Source organism: Miscanthus floridulus, chromosome 6, assembly GCF_019320115.1.
Source record: "Miscanthus floridulus cultivar M001 chromosome 6, ASM1932011v1, whole genome shotgun sequence".
NCBI classification, from domain to species: domain Eukaryota; kingdom Viridiplantae; phylum Streptophyta; class Magnoliopsida; order Poales; family Poaceae; genus Miscanthus; species Miscanthus floridulus.
The window spans coordinates 109,350,158-109,365,523 of NC_089585.1; the positions used below are offsets into that span (position 1 = coordinate 109,350,158).

At 43.2% G+C, this 15,366-nt stretch overlaps 1 pseudogene; it reads right to left on the reverse strand.

Annotated features, from left to right (window-relative positions):
* The window catches only part of LOC136460998 (protein NRT1/ PTR FAMILY 4.5-like), an 84,967-nt pseudogene that overhangs the window by 68,595 nt on the left and 1,006 nt on the right, over positions 1 to 15,366 (reverse strand).

Consider the following 15,366-nt stretch of genomic DNA (forward strand, 5'->3'; position numbering starts at 1 on the left):
CGTAGGTATGTCTGGGTTTGTGTTAGAAATAAATTCCCAGCTGGTTGAAATCGATTCGAATCGCCATCTCTCCCGGATAGTGAGAAACTTGACTAAGCTTCCTTCTATCATAGTGTTAATGGCAAGTGGAATGGTTCTGAGAATAAGATAATAAATGAACATGGTTATTATTGTCCTGTCACTAATGATATACCACATGTTTGACATAGGTTAGTTGTTAATCTAGAGATGAATAGCTATAATTAACTTGGTGACCGAATTATAAAATATATAGTTGAATTAGTGGTTTTTTATGCAAAATGTTGTCAAGCTAGCTCCACTTATAAAGCCTTGCATGTTCCTTGGAGTCACCTTATTTTTGGTTTATGACGGGTAAGTCTAGCTAAGTACCTTCTTGTACTCAGGGTTTATTTCCCACTTGTTGCAGATAATACCGTGTATCACGACTACTGTAAGAATTGCTTCTATCTCGCTGTGGACAAGGAGTAGGCCCTGAGCAAGGCGCTTCTACTTATATATCTTATCTGTTATGCTTTTGTGGGTGGTGATCACAAAGTAGCCCGCATTAAACAATGGTGTGAGATGTTGGTTTTAAAAACTACTTTGCTTCCGCTACTACTACTGTATTTGGAACTTGGGTTGTAATAACTGTAATCGCACTCTGATGTATGGCAATGTATTTGTGAACCTTATGTAACATGTGGCATATATATTGAATCATGTATGATCTTGGTTGTATGTTAGCGATGAATCAAGACCTTCATGGTACTCGATGGACTACCAGGTTTATATGGGCTCAAGTATGATAGTGCGACCGCTTATGGGCTGCCATTGTACTTGTGCTCTTATAAATTGGATGGTTCTGTTACACTCTTTTACATGTAAAACTATCTTAATTCCACTATTGCATTCAACTTGTTGAAGTACTCTAATGTTGTAATAAAGTGATGTAAAAAATAGTTAAGAATGTTGTAATCTTTATTCTCTCATTTATGATCCTGATGGAAAATGAGGATTTTTGTGTTCTCTCTTGGGGTGTGCTCGATGGAACAGCATGATTTAGTGCACTCTCTTGGGTACTTAGTGTCTAATGGAAGATAAGTACTATTGGGAGGGCATTAGATTAGGCGGTTCTGTCATAGGTGGTATCAGAGCATAAATGAGGAGATAAAGCTTCAAAATCCTTTTCTAAATGAAAATTTGATAACCTATTTTTGCAAAAAGTTAGGATGTTTGTCTATGAAGTATATAAGTAGCCCTATTACTATGATAGTATTCGAAATAGGTTTAACTAGGCTTTCTCTGGTGGACTAACTCTCGCATAGTATATGATCTTTAAGTCCGTTGTGTTGGTATTGCCTTAGTTGTCATGATTGTATTGCTTGTAGGTGCGCCATCCATAGGTGTCACATGGGTCGCATTATGCATGACTGACCCATCCTTGTTCAGGAGTTACTGCTGCACTGTGACTTCATGCTCCATGTTAGTCTATGGTTCATGCTTGTCGTGACTCATGACTTTCCATACTCCTTCTGCGCTCTTGTTGGATCTTTGCCCTACAGACATATTAGTCCTTTATGGCCTCGGGCATCACTCATCTCGTATGCATAAAAATCCTACTACTTTCCTTTTATTGGTCCCCATGCAAGACTCAAGGGTGGACTGCGCCAGGATCAAAGACTGCTCTGCCATTACAAAAGGCCTAGCCTAGCCATTGGTATCACCACTCAGTGCACTCTAGCTCACCTAGCCCTTCCTCTTGAGCAAGCTTTTTGCTTAATCCTCCCTTGCAACCACCCATCAGGATGGCAGGAGCCTAGGTTAGAAGTTACTGCCTAAATGCTGAAGGCTTCCCCAAAATCCTATATGCCACCCTGCAAAAGCTCGAAGTCAAAGATCATCCTGAGTATGAGGGCCATGAGTATGAGAAGCATGGCACTGAGCGGTGTGAAGTTACCGTCTATATTGGGAAGAGTGAGGAGTTCCCTGACATCACTGAGGCCTAGAATGTGACTGCAACTGGGTTTCACTTCGTTGACACCTACTAGGTTGTGGCCCGCAAAGCCTTGCGGCACCTTTGCCAGATCTCGTACCCCTATGAGGTTCTTTCCACCATTGGAAAAGAATCAACGAGTATGGAGGGCTCGCATGGAATATTTGCAAGGGCGAGAGGCACAAGAATATAGCCCTACCATGGTGCGCTTGACCACATACTTGCTCGCTCTAGATGAGCAGTATGACTGGCAGGCCTCGGAGCTAAGGAAGTGTCTTCAATGAGCCAAGAAAGCCAAGATCTTCTCCAGGATGCTTCAGGTACAGCTCGCTAAAGCACATGCCGGTGTGGCAGCCACAGAGCATCATGAAACTACTATGTTGGAAGCCCTGAAGGAGGCTGAAGATCAGCATGCCCATCAGCTAGGAGAGGCCTACCTTGTCACTAGGGCTAAGTGAAGGACGCTCGCCGCTGAGTGGTAGAATCCCTTGATCTTGGATGGGATTCCTGTCCACCCACCAGAAAGATAGAGAGCCAGTGTTGCAGTACCACCAGCAACCCCACCCTCGGAGGTGTCAGAAGGAGAGCCCTTTCTTCCTCTCACTCAGCCACTACCAAGAGAGGAGGCAGATCCATAGCCGGGCAATAAAAGAAACCACCGAGCCTAGGAGTGAAGCTGTGTGGTCTGATGAAGTAGATTAGTTGTCTTAGGGTAGATGTAACCATAGTCAGTAGTGTCCTTCATCGCTGTCCTCCAGTATTATAATCTTTCCATTGTATTCATCTGTAATTGTTAAGATCGTCTGGTCATAGGAGGCACGTAATGTGTTGAGAGTGGGAGAGTAAGTGCCAGTACATTGTACCAGTGTAAGGGCGTTTGGAACATGCATGTTGTTTATTCTATTGTGTTTGATACGTCAATTTACCCTTAGGTTCTATTAGACTTGCTTAGGGTTCTCGAGATGATGTCCAGTAGTTATGGGAGAAGCAACCATTCTGATGCAAGCAGAATAGTTAGGATTGGATAACAGAGGACACTGTATCAACTAATTATGGATGTCCCCAATAGAACACTTGAGTCTCCATAAATTAACTCCATCGTGGGATTTGATTTCCTTATTCCTTGTTGTATAAGGAATCCTTGTTGTCTGAATCTTCCCTTGCAATACCCCTCTGATTCTGTGGTCAATGACTCCACTGCTTTCACTACGTGTAAGTTGGTAAAGTTGCCTGGTTAATAGCTTATGATGCCACGACAAAACCAAGGGCCCCTGTGGAACAACTGCCACATGGAGACGCTGCTCGGCATGCATTGGTATCGAGGTTGTTGACCAGCACCTTTGCCAAGTTACACCACCGTACCGCTTTTGCTATAAAATATTCTCCTTGGAAAACATTCCGGTGTGCAAACGGGAAATCCACAACGGGTTGATGAAGTAGTGTTTCCTCAAAGTAACCAAGAGGACATGGTTTTGGAGGAAGTATGTATGTCTTGATCTCAGTTTATATGAAAGACTAGAGCCTATTATGGTCAAGGAAGGGAAGGAAAAGAAGAGCGACCAAGAAAAGTTGGTCCTCGGATAGTCGGGAGTGATTGGAAAAGCTTGATTGGATGTCATGTCCCAAGGCTGTGACTAGCTTGACCACGCTACACATGCTAGCCACTATTGTCATGTGCCCTATGGACGCCATTGGTGTTAGGGTCCACTAGCACCCTGTTCTCGTGTGACCACAGCATTATGCCGCATCCACCGTACTCGTGCACTGTGCGCTTCCCCTTTTCCCAGTACCCTGTTCGCTCTCGATCCCTGCCCTCACTCCCATACCGGACCCACCCCTTCCCCTCTCCTTTTTCTTCTTTTGGGAACACGGCCATCTGCATGCCTCCTCGTCAAGCGAATCCCCTTCCCTCCTCCTTTTCCTCCCTCCGCTTGAGCTCGCGTAGGCAGCGCACCATGGCCGACTTTTCCCCCACTTCGTGAACCACTAGTACCTCCCTTCCACGCTGCCTCCACTTCCGATGCGCTGCGTCCCCACCTCCGTTCGCCCACTATAATATGTCTTTACTTTCCTCTTTTCCCCCATCCCCCTCGCCTCTGAAGTAGAGCTCATAGAGTAGATCCTTCCGTTCGTGCAAGTTGGAGTAGCTCGGGAATCAACTAAGTCAAGAAAGTATAAGTCGGAGATAGAGCTAGGAGATCCAGTCGTTGCTCATGAAATGGAGGTCGTCAGTCAGAGGTGATTGTGTAATCTGAGAAGAAGGGATTTGGTGTTGTCAAGAAAGTTCAAGTCTATCTCTGGTTAGTTAGGTCTTAGGGTTCATGATGATTGATTTCTCACCCTCGTGCTTCTGGATCTATTGGACATACGCCATGTTGTGGTTGATCATTATCTTGCTATTTCTCCATTACCCTCATCTAGCTAGACTTCTAGATTAAGCCCTGGTTGTACTAGATTGCTCTTAATCATGTATCTCTAAATCTCTATGTGGTTTAGTATCCACAGCCGTGTAATCTTCCGTGTAAATTCAGATCAATGAAGGTAATCATATTTTCCCCTTTTTGATTCTTGTTTTGAATCTTGGGATGAGATTCTTTTAAGGGGGGGAAGATTGTAACACCTTTGGTGTTACGAACCTACTTAGCACCTAGGTTAAGGCCTTGGAGAATCTAGTCGAACGAGTTTTTGAATTTTAACAAGTTAAAACACATAGGCAACGAAAAACAATTTCTGTAAACAAAAACAAAATATAACATATGTATAGTTCTTATGTAAAAATGGTGAGCAGATAGTGTAGATAAGAATACAACTTTAATTTTGGGAAGTGAATATTATTAACTAGGGTTTTGGGAGCACAAAAATCGAATCCAAAATTTAAACTAGAACTTTCCGTTGAATCGACAAGAAATTGAACTTAGGTTACGAACGTTATTTTTGGTGAATTATATTGAGCAAAATAGTTAAAAGGTGCTTAAATGTTTTGCTCCTATGGGTTAGTATGTAGTATGGGCTATTGTGTGAAATATTCATTGGTTGAAATTAATAAGGTTTAGACATATTAAAAATTGCAACAAAAAGTGTTAATGGTCGTTAGTTCTAACCAAACCTTGCCCTCTTCTAAGTCTAGAAATGATAGTAGACAATGCCGTTTTGACACTCAAATTCTAACCAAATTGTTTAAACACTAACTTCATGCTCTCGTACTGTTGGTTGCCTCTAAGTGAGTACTTGAGCATGTCTTAGGTGGTAGTGGTGTTGGGTGTCACGATACCCTCACAAAAATTGCCCGAACCTCGTTAAAACATGTCAAAGTTGTGTCATTGGCGCTCTGTTCGCAAACTAATGTTCAGACCGATGAGCTCACATTGGCATCCATCTACCTCCTTCCCTGGTGGTCCTCTGGTCATGGCGATGGCGTTGCTAGGTCATTGGCAATATAGACTTTACGATAGGGGAGTTAGTTGGACCTCAACTATGATCGTTAATGACTTTTGCTATGCTTTGCAATGTGTGCACGTCACCTAGTGCAGCCATTCAGACTAGGGTCATGATCACCGCGGGCATGGCGTGGTGGCACCAAGATCACCGCGTGCACTAGGCCTATGCCATGCTGCGCCTAGATCTTGCATGGCCCAACCCGGCTGGCAGTGGTCTGGTCACCCAGCCACAGTGTGTGCGTGCCAATGCCAGCGATCGAGCCATGTGCGAGGTCGTGGCAGAGCTATAGCTGTCACCACCTTGCCATCGTGGTGCTCACCCCACCTTTCATCCTACCTACCACGTCGAGTCTCTAGACGTGTGCTGCTATAGCCGCGCCTAGGTCGACGACCCCGGTCACTATGGTGATGAGATGTTTCCCTACCTCACTCACTAGCTGACGCCAGTGAGCCCTCGCTCGGGTCTTGCCGCTCCATTCAAGCGCGTCGCGCCAAGCCCACGAACCGTCACATGTGCGGACATGTTTGAGCTACCTGCCATCAAATGGAGTTGCCCTGTCTTAATCCACTCGCCCACGCTCGGGTGCACTCTCCATGGCATGACCATGGCTAGAGCTCTGCCTTTCCACCCTCCAATTTGCCTAGCTCAGGGCTTCATAGTTTGATTCCTCATACCGACAGGTGGCATAAGAAGGCAACTAGGCGTTCCATCTTTCCCATGCCCGGTCAAGCGCTACCGACCGCTAATTTAGTGTTTTGCTCGCCGCCGGCCATGGGCACCACCGCAACCAGTGGATCGGGGGTAAGTCCCAATTCATGGGGAAAGAACCCAATTGGTGGCATTTCCAGACTCGTGTTGATCCACTCTAGCTGGTGCTCATGACAGGTTGGTTTGGTTTCTTGTCATGGGTGCGGTGATGTGACAGTGCCGCGCTCAGAGAGCCGCCACCCGCTCAGTTGCACGTGGCTAGACCGCCCTAGCACTCCCATGTTTCAACCGTCATTGGAGCATGCACCATGGTGAGCTACTGATGCTTCTCCGCCACCTCTACCCTTCCGAGAGTGCATAGGTTCGTCGGAACAGGCACACCGCCGCCACGGCTAGCCCCTCACCACTGCCACTCCAGGCAATATGCTGCTGAGTTCCCAACCGCCATCCATGCTTACGGGTTTAGCTATAGATGGTGGTCGGCCCTTTATTCCTGTCGTAGTGGGTCTAGCTTGCCCGGCGTAACCGTTGTTGCCGCTGGTGTGCCATGTTGTCACGCACGGGTACGCCAGGGACCGCCCTGTTGTGAAGGTAACATATTCCAAGGTCCTTAATGTAAACACGTCTCCTGTGCAATAGTGATCAGAGGCGCCGCGTAATAACCGGTTAGTCTGGGGGTTCTTTTGCAAAATGCGAGCGCGCGCGGGGGCCTTCCGGTCTTGGGCCACGCTGGGCTGTCGCGACGCGCACGTGGCCACACCCGCCCTGGGCTGCTGGGCCGATTAAGTCGCCACAAGCCCTTTTCTTTTCTAAAGCATTTCCTAAAGTAGTTTCTAAAACCAAACTTGTAAATTCAATAGAAATTTGTCTAGTTGACCAAAAATTGTGAGACCAATTTTGTTCGGTTCCTAAAATCATGATCTACCTGTTAGTGTATTTTGTTCACATAGTTTTATGAAAATTTCAAGAGTAATCTAATTAATTAGAAGCACTTAATATTGTTAGAACATCAACTTGTAGGAATTATTGTGAGTAATTGGTAGTACTGTTGGCTTTGGAATTTTTATAGAAAATTCCTAACATTATTAGATGCTAATTGTATTTTTTTGTAGCTCCATAATAATTAAATTGCTAAGGTAGCTAAATGAGCCATAGTTCGAATATATAAATTTAATCAATAAGAAGCCAAAACACCTTGGGATCGTAGGACTAAAATATTTTTCCGGAAACAAGACTTACCCGATGACATGGATACGTAGCCTAGTACGCTAGTCATTAGGCAAAACAGCAATGGCACACCTAATGTTGTTCTTAATGTGAACCCTCAGGTATGGCCCGTCACGGCCACGGGTTACATTAGGGCTTGCCAGTCTCTTCCTTGGTGTCAGAGTTTTGACCCAGGCCCATACGTCTGGACCTAGAGTGGTTGGCGGCTATATGGGACCCCATTGGGCGAGGCGGAGCCCATGGCCTTGGGGTCAGGCGAGATGAAGCCCTCCCCCGAAGGTCGGGCGAAGAGGAGCCCGTGGCCTCAGGGTTGGGTGAGGCGGAGCCCGTGGCCTCGGGGTCGGGCGAGGCGGAGCCCGTGGCCTCGGGGTTGGGCGAGGTGGAGCGCGCAGTCTTGGGGACGGGCGAGGCAAAGCCCACCCCCGGAGGTCGAGCGAGGCAGAGCCTGTGGCCTTAGGGTCAGGCAAGGCGGAGCCCATCCCCAGAGGTCGAGCGAGGCGGAGCCCGCCCCCAGAGGTCGGGCGAGGCAGAGCCTGTGTACCTAGAGGTCGGTTGGAGCTGTAGTCACGCTCTTGACTGCTTGGATGAATCGATGTTGATAGTCATTAGCTCCTCCTCTTCGGATACCCTAGTATTGTTCCCCAACAAGTGGGATGATGGGTATGGAAGCCACCAGCATCTTGAAATGCGGTCCGAGCGCCATGTCCATCGTGGTGCCTTGCACCATGGAGAAGGTCTGCAGCTGCGCGAGGCAGGTGTCCATGATGATGGCGCTGCAGAAGATGGGCACCATGGCCAGCACCATCTTGGCCTGCTCCACCTGTGTCACCCGGCACTAACGCCATGGGTTCGCCGCCTCATCCTTCTCTGTCTGAACTATGGCCACCCTGTCCAGGAATCTGCATGAGCACGCAATCAAACAGTGCCGTCAGTGCCTGCCTGCCAGGAGTAGTTTCTTGAGGCTGAACAGTAGTTTTATATAAGCATGGTAGTGAACTGAGCGTCAACCTGAATGGCCTATCCCTGTGCACCATGAACTCCATGTCAGGAGAAGCTTTGTTCCTGCTGATCTCGTATAGCTCGTCGGGGTCCTCAGGGACCTGCTGTTTCTGTTCCTGATTGCAGCGACGTACACCTAAACACAACTACCGCACCTCGTTACTTCCTATCCTATGGTAAAGGTAGAAGAATGGAGAGAAAGGGAGAGAGAGAGAGAGAGAGGGTGTTTAGGTCCTGTTTGGTTTCCATAAGTCAAGTGACTTATTAAGTCAGGTGACTGAAAACCAGTGATTTATAAGTCATGTCTGTTTGGTTGTAGATGACTTATAAGCTCATGCCTGTTAAGTGAAAGGTGTGGGCCCCATGTGGAAAAGGGTGGCTTATAAGTTTTAAGCAGGGGTGAACCAGCTTATTTCTTATAAGCAGGGGTAACTTATAAGTTGGTGGTGTTTGACAAAATCAGTCACTTATTTTATTTTTTAACTTATAAGTAGGTGACTTATTTAGAACCAAACAGGCCCCTTCTTGACCTGGAAGATCTCCTTTAGCGCACTGCTTCCCTGCACGGTGGCCATGTGGTACATCGGCGTGCCAGCGATGAATACGATGATGGCCATGTTTTGTTAGCCTTACTCGACGATGTGGATACATAGCCTAATACGCTAGTCATTAGAGCTAGCTTGTTAGCTTGCGAGGCGTAATCATGTTCTTAAAGTTGTGGTTGTCGTGGGTTAATTACATTTTCTGCGTTGCATCTATGTATATTATAATAGGAACAACGATGGATCATGGAGTCGACCGAAGTGGCAGAAAAGATGGTGTCTTGGTGATTGTGTTACCATGATGGAATGTTAATCCTTGGTTACCTCTTGCCCAGGCAAACTCCGGTGCATAACCCCTATTATTTTGTACTTTATTTTATACTTGTGCATTAAGTTTTAAGGAGTTGAATGAAAACCACTTGCATATATATATCCATATCCTATGAGTCCTACTAGTATATCAGGATCATGTAGACTGTTATGCTATAGGATCCGGAAGAAGTTGGAGTGATTACCTGTCACTCGCGAGAGATAGGAAATATATTATTGTTGTTATTATATTACTATCACATGGAATATATATAGAGTATAATTGGAAACCGAGCGGAATGGTACTTTGGATCTGGAGTTGGTTAGGCATTCGAGCAAGGCTCGGATTGCACTTGTTCCGTCTATGTCGATTGAGGACCGTCCATTGTTGTTGATGGTAGTCATGTCATAGACTTATTATCCTGAGCACATACTTGCTTATGGAAGCGGGAAGACTCGTTGCGCTCTTGTCATGGGTTCCAGCTCTTTCCGGACCGACTGATTGGAGGCGAGGAAAGGTGGAGGTCTAAGCACCATGTTGAGACCGGGTCTCAAGTGTAGGGGCTTGGAGTCCAAGTTTGGACGGGAACCTGGACCCCTCGATAGGAGTAAAATGGATTGGTCTCGTTTGTGTCTGGGGTATAAATGGGACATGTGTTTCGGGGTACCCAACTGGGATACATTGATTCGCGAATCATCGTTTCTGTGAGACGGCACCGATTTGGCTATGGTCTAGCACCGTAGTAAGAACTGAAATATGAAATATGGTAAAATGGTTCTGATTGCTTACCACCTGCTTGAAAGTAGCATAGGTGCTTACATAGAATGGATAGTTAATAGACTAATAATGACTACTAATAAAATTTAATATAAGGATGCACATTTAGTAATGCTTCCGTAAATGCAATAACCCACAAACCAAACAAGCCTTGCATATCCTTAGAGTCTTTTATTTTTCTTCTGTCGGGTAAGTCTTACTGAGTACAATCAAGTACTCAAGGTTTTATTCCCCCTGTTGCAGGTGACCGATGGATGGTAGACGACTTTATGTGTGGAAACCTCCTGGTGAGCTCAGAGAGGATTTCTTTCACGCTACAACCGTAGTGTTTATTTATAACCCTCACTAAAAGTTTTTTGAAGAAAAGATTTATGATTCACCATTAATCTTTATTTCCGCTGTAATTCTGATCATATGTTGTTCTCCGCTGCAAGATAAAAATATAAACCTAAAATGTATAAACTCTTTTACATGTCAAATAGTCTTAATTCTGTTATTGCATTCAACTTGTTTAAGTACTCTAATGTTGTAATAAAGTGATGTAAGAAATGGTTAAAAATGTTGTAAGCTTTATTCTCTCATTTATGATCCTGATATAAAAATGTGGATTTTCGAGTTCTTTCTTGGGGTGTGCTCGACGGAACACCATGATTTAGTGCACTCTCTTGGGTACTTAGTGTCTAATAAAAGACAAGTATTCTTAGGAGAGCATTAGATTAGGCAGTTCTGCCACAATGACGCCCGTGGCGGTGGCGAACCCCTTCTCCCATCCCTTGTTTTTCTAGTCCTGGATCCACACGAACACCGTGACACTGAAGGTGCCGCCGGTGCAGAGGCTAAGTAGCAGGTTGTTGAAGCAGGTGGACATCTGCAGCTTCTCCTTGGGGTGCTTGGCGTCGAATTGGTCGGCGCAATGCGCCGGCAGGGCCGCTTGATGCCTCCCGAGATGAGCGCGATGAGGTACAGCACCAGGTAGAGGTGCACCTCGTTGCCACCGTGCACCCGCTGGCACATCAGCGGTTCTCTAGGGTCGCACGGGGGAGGCTTTAGCCAGTCGGAGCACGCCTGCAGCATCAGCAGCAGGAGCCCCTGCAAATGCAAGAAACGCGACACAAGGGCGGATCTAAAGGGGGGCTGGGGGGTCCAGCCCCCCCCCCCCCCCCCCTACAGCTGGTGCATCAATGAAAATATGGGAATGGTGAGGGAGAAGAAGAGGTGGAGAAAAGAAGAAAAATGAAGAGAGATGAAGAAAAAGAGACCAGCTCTCCTTCAATCATGTTGTGCATCCGCCTCTGACGTCACAGATAAACGCAAGCGATCGATAAAGCAGCAGGGAAACCATCCGTCAGACACAGAACAGGCATTCGTACCACGAGCTCAACCACTGATGATAGGATCACAGTCATGTATCGGCCGATGAAGACGTCCGCGAAGACGGAGATGAGCATGGCGATCATGTAGCTGGTGCCCATGTAGTTGGTCAGTAGGTTTGAGGAGTCTTCAAGGTTCATGTGCATGACGCCCAGGAAGTAGATCATGAGGTTCACGGCCAGAGACAAGGTGGCCATGTTCTCAAGTCCGAAATTGACTGCAAAATCAACACCACGGCTCCGAGTGTTATGCTTGGTTCAAAGATGTTTCTTGGCCACTTACGGCAAATCTGGTAACTAGTGTCGCGTAATTAACACTTGGTGCTGCTTATATATTTCTTGTGAACATGTTGGTATCTTAATATTATTAATTAGACGCTCCATGTTAATCTTCATGAGACGTGCTAGAAAAAAAGATATATCATAAATTCACATAATAATCGGAAACATCTGGCTATTGATTTGGTAGACTCTAATCAACATAGTTAATAATAACCCTGGATTTATTTTGTTTTCCAATAGGTTACCCTCTACCATTACGATAAATAAATAAAGTAACCTTCTAATTTGCATCCAAATTCACCTCTATCATCATAAAAGATAAATTAAAAATGACCCTCTAAATTTGCATCTAAATTACACACGTCTATCACTATCAAAGGTAATGCAAATTAACCCCTAAATTTGCTTTTAAATTAACCAAATCTGCCATTATGAAAAATGATATAAATTAACCCCTTTAAGTTTGCCTAATTTTCTACACTCTCATCATCGTCACAAATAATAGTCATTGGATCGTTCACAAAAACAACAAATAGAGTAACCCATCAATTTGCATCTAAATTATCCACCCTACCATTATAAAACTTAATTTTAAATAAATCTCTAAAATTTGCATCTAAATTACCCACATACGTTTTTACGAAAGATAATATAAATTACCCACTTTAATTTATCTCTAAATTATTTATCATTATAAAAAAATAAAGTAAACTAAATCTCAATTACGTCTAAAATACCAATGTGAGGTATTATGGAAAACAAACTCAATAACCATAAAGTATGTTCTATATGTTTCTAAATTACATGTATTGTTTCAAAGTATCATACATGTTATGTGCCACTATGTAGACCAAGTAAACGTGCATATTTTATGCTAGGATTACTATAATAGGTTGGTTATTGATTGTGAATAAAATGTCCTCTTAAAAAGACCATGTACCAATGTATTGATACTAATAATTCATTTTAAATTATACTAAATTCTATAATTCATTATTTTAGATGGGTTCATAATTTTGAATTAAACATTATGATATACTAATGTTGGTGGTTAAAATTCAATACCCCTGCGAATATAATTTTTTTATAGAGAAAATTTAACATGTTGAGTACTGTGGCACATACTAAAATGACCGATTTTGGCATTGTAGTAAAAATAAGTATAGGACCTAGGATCAATTTTTAAATAAAATTGTAAAGAACAATTCTGAATAAAAGATACAATAAGTACTAGAGTTTCAACTTAACATGTGGATAAAAGTTTACAACAACTAATAGGATCAAAAGCTATAGTATAGAATCAAGATGTTAATAATATGATATAACAAGAGCTGATATAACATAAGAAAAAGTTTCTACTAAATACACATTAAATATCCACAAGTCAAAGGTGCAATGCAAAATATGAAAACAAATATCTGGGGTATTTATGCGTATGTGTTAGAAAATGAATAAAGATATGTAGAGTAAAGATAAACAATTCTGATTAGTTGTACTCACTAAATTTATTCATGAAATTTTAATAATTATATAGATGAGATTGTAGGCCATGTCAGAGTACTAATTGATTGACTGGTTGTACAGTGGTTAATTTTACTTTAGAAATTGCCTAACTAGTCCCTCACTTTATATATATTCAACTTGGTCAAATGAGTTCAAAATGTAGGGTGTTTTATTTTTGTTTTAAGTTAAACTTCTACTTTGACAACATTTATCGTGACATACCATGAGGTATGTCATGATAGCGCACTTATTTAATATGTTAGATGTTGTCAAAGTTGAAAAAGTTTAACTTAAATAAAAAAATAATATATTTAATGAAACTAATTTGATGTTGATGCTATACTTTGTGAAGGTTTAAAGAGTTTGACTTAGAATAAATCTAAAACATGTTACATTTTGGAACGGAGGGGACTATTAGTCCAGGCATAGCAACTCTCTGACTCCATCGCCTAGCCTTCTGTAGTGTGCAAGTGATGCCCAAATAAAATGGGTCCCACAGCAAGAAAAGCTAGCATCACTAGTACGAAGCTGCAGTGTGTGAAAATGCAGGCATCGCTGCTATCTTGCATGTTGGGGGCCCAAGGGAATAGAAAAGTACTGATCCTATCCAGTCTTCCACCCTGTGCTACAGTGAAACAATGCTAGTTTATTATTTGGGCAGCGGTGCCTATACATGCTTCGCTCCCGATTTTTGTAGCATCACTGGTAGATGGCACCACTGGCTGCAATGTTGAAAGTGATGCCCAAATGTTCTTTTTCTGTTTCAGGCATCACTTTAGCTCAACACTGCAGAAGGCCTAATGTTTTTGGTTCATAATAAATAGTCCCTTGATGGGGTATTATTATTTTTTATATACATTCAGCATATGATGCGATTTCATGTTATCATCTAGAAACACATTGTCTAGAAAATTGCTACTATCTATAATCAACAGAATTAGCTCGATAAAACTGAATATATGGGCTCAAAAGAATTAGTTTCGCAAGTGCATTCACTTGAGTACTTAAGAAATAAATTCTTCTGAATGCAAATTCAGTCCAGAAACCATAAAGTTTTAATTACACCTTTTCTTTCTAAGAGACAATATAAACAGTTAGGAATAGGAGGTACCAAGAATGAAGAAACTATTGCCCAAACCACCATGGCGTCCTCGCAATGCAGGTCTTCCCCGCCAATCAACCTTCCCTTCAACGACTTCATACGTATTTCCTCCAACAACACGTGTCTCCACCTAGTCCACAGATAATATATGTGAATAACCAAGCCATGCCTTTGTCATCCTTTTTGGCTTAGGATCAAGTTTGTGAAAATATGTCTTTGCAGATATAGATAAGTAAGCATTAAATGCAGATATAAACTTAATCTGGAGTGATCTGCTTTGCTGTTGGATCCGGATACTTTACTTTAACCCTTATAAATTGTAAGGATTGAAGGGAAAGTGAGCTAGAGATATTGAAGCGGGGAAGCAATACTTTACTTTAATCCTTATAAATTGTAAGGATTGAAGGAGAAGTGAGCTAGAGATATTGAAGCGGGGTCACGGGGAAGCAATAAATTGTAAGGATCGATATCATCATCGGCGACTCGTTGTTGACAAACACATCGTCAACCACTAGGAGAATAACACAATTAAATCCTAGAACGAGTTCAAGAAAATTGAGTACTCGCGTCAAGCCGAGAATTTGAATCCAAGTGGATAGGTTGTATCACAAAGAACCCAACCAGCTTAGCTACGCATAGTTCGCTATGATGAGAAGATTGGACAGCCCATATGATCAGTAGGCTCAGCTCAGGCACAACGTTTGATGAGTATCACTTAAGGTAGTACGTACAACCATAGCTTCTTCATGAATGAGTGTCTGATATTGTTTCGCCGGTATCTATAAGTGTTCGGATGCAATAAGCCAATAACACGACTAAGTTCTCTGTTTTTTTGTTTGTTCTTGCCAAGTCATCAATAAAAGCGCCCATGGATGCGGGCACGTGATTGTTTGGTTTCATATTTTTTTAGGAATAAGTTCAGAGTGTAGAATCCAATCCATAAAAGAAAAGGAGACAGTCATGTTGACAGTTATCCATGCACACGCAGTTTTCATACAAAGGTAATAGCAATCATGTCTTCTGCTATATGAAATACTCCTAATAAGCAGTTAAGCACCAGCTGTATCAAAAGGAAAATATATGGGAACCAAGGACCAAGGCACATACCATGAAGA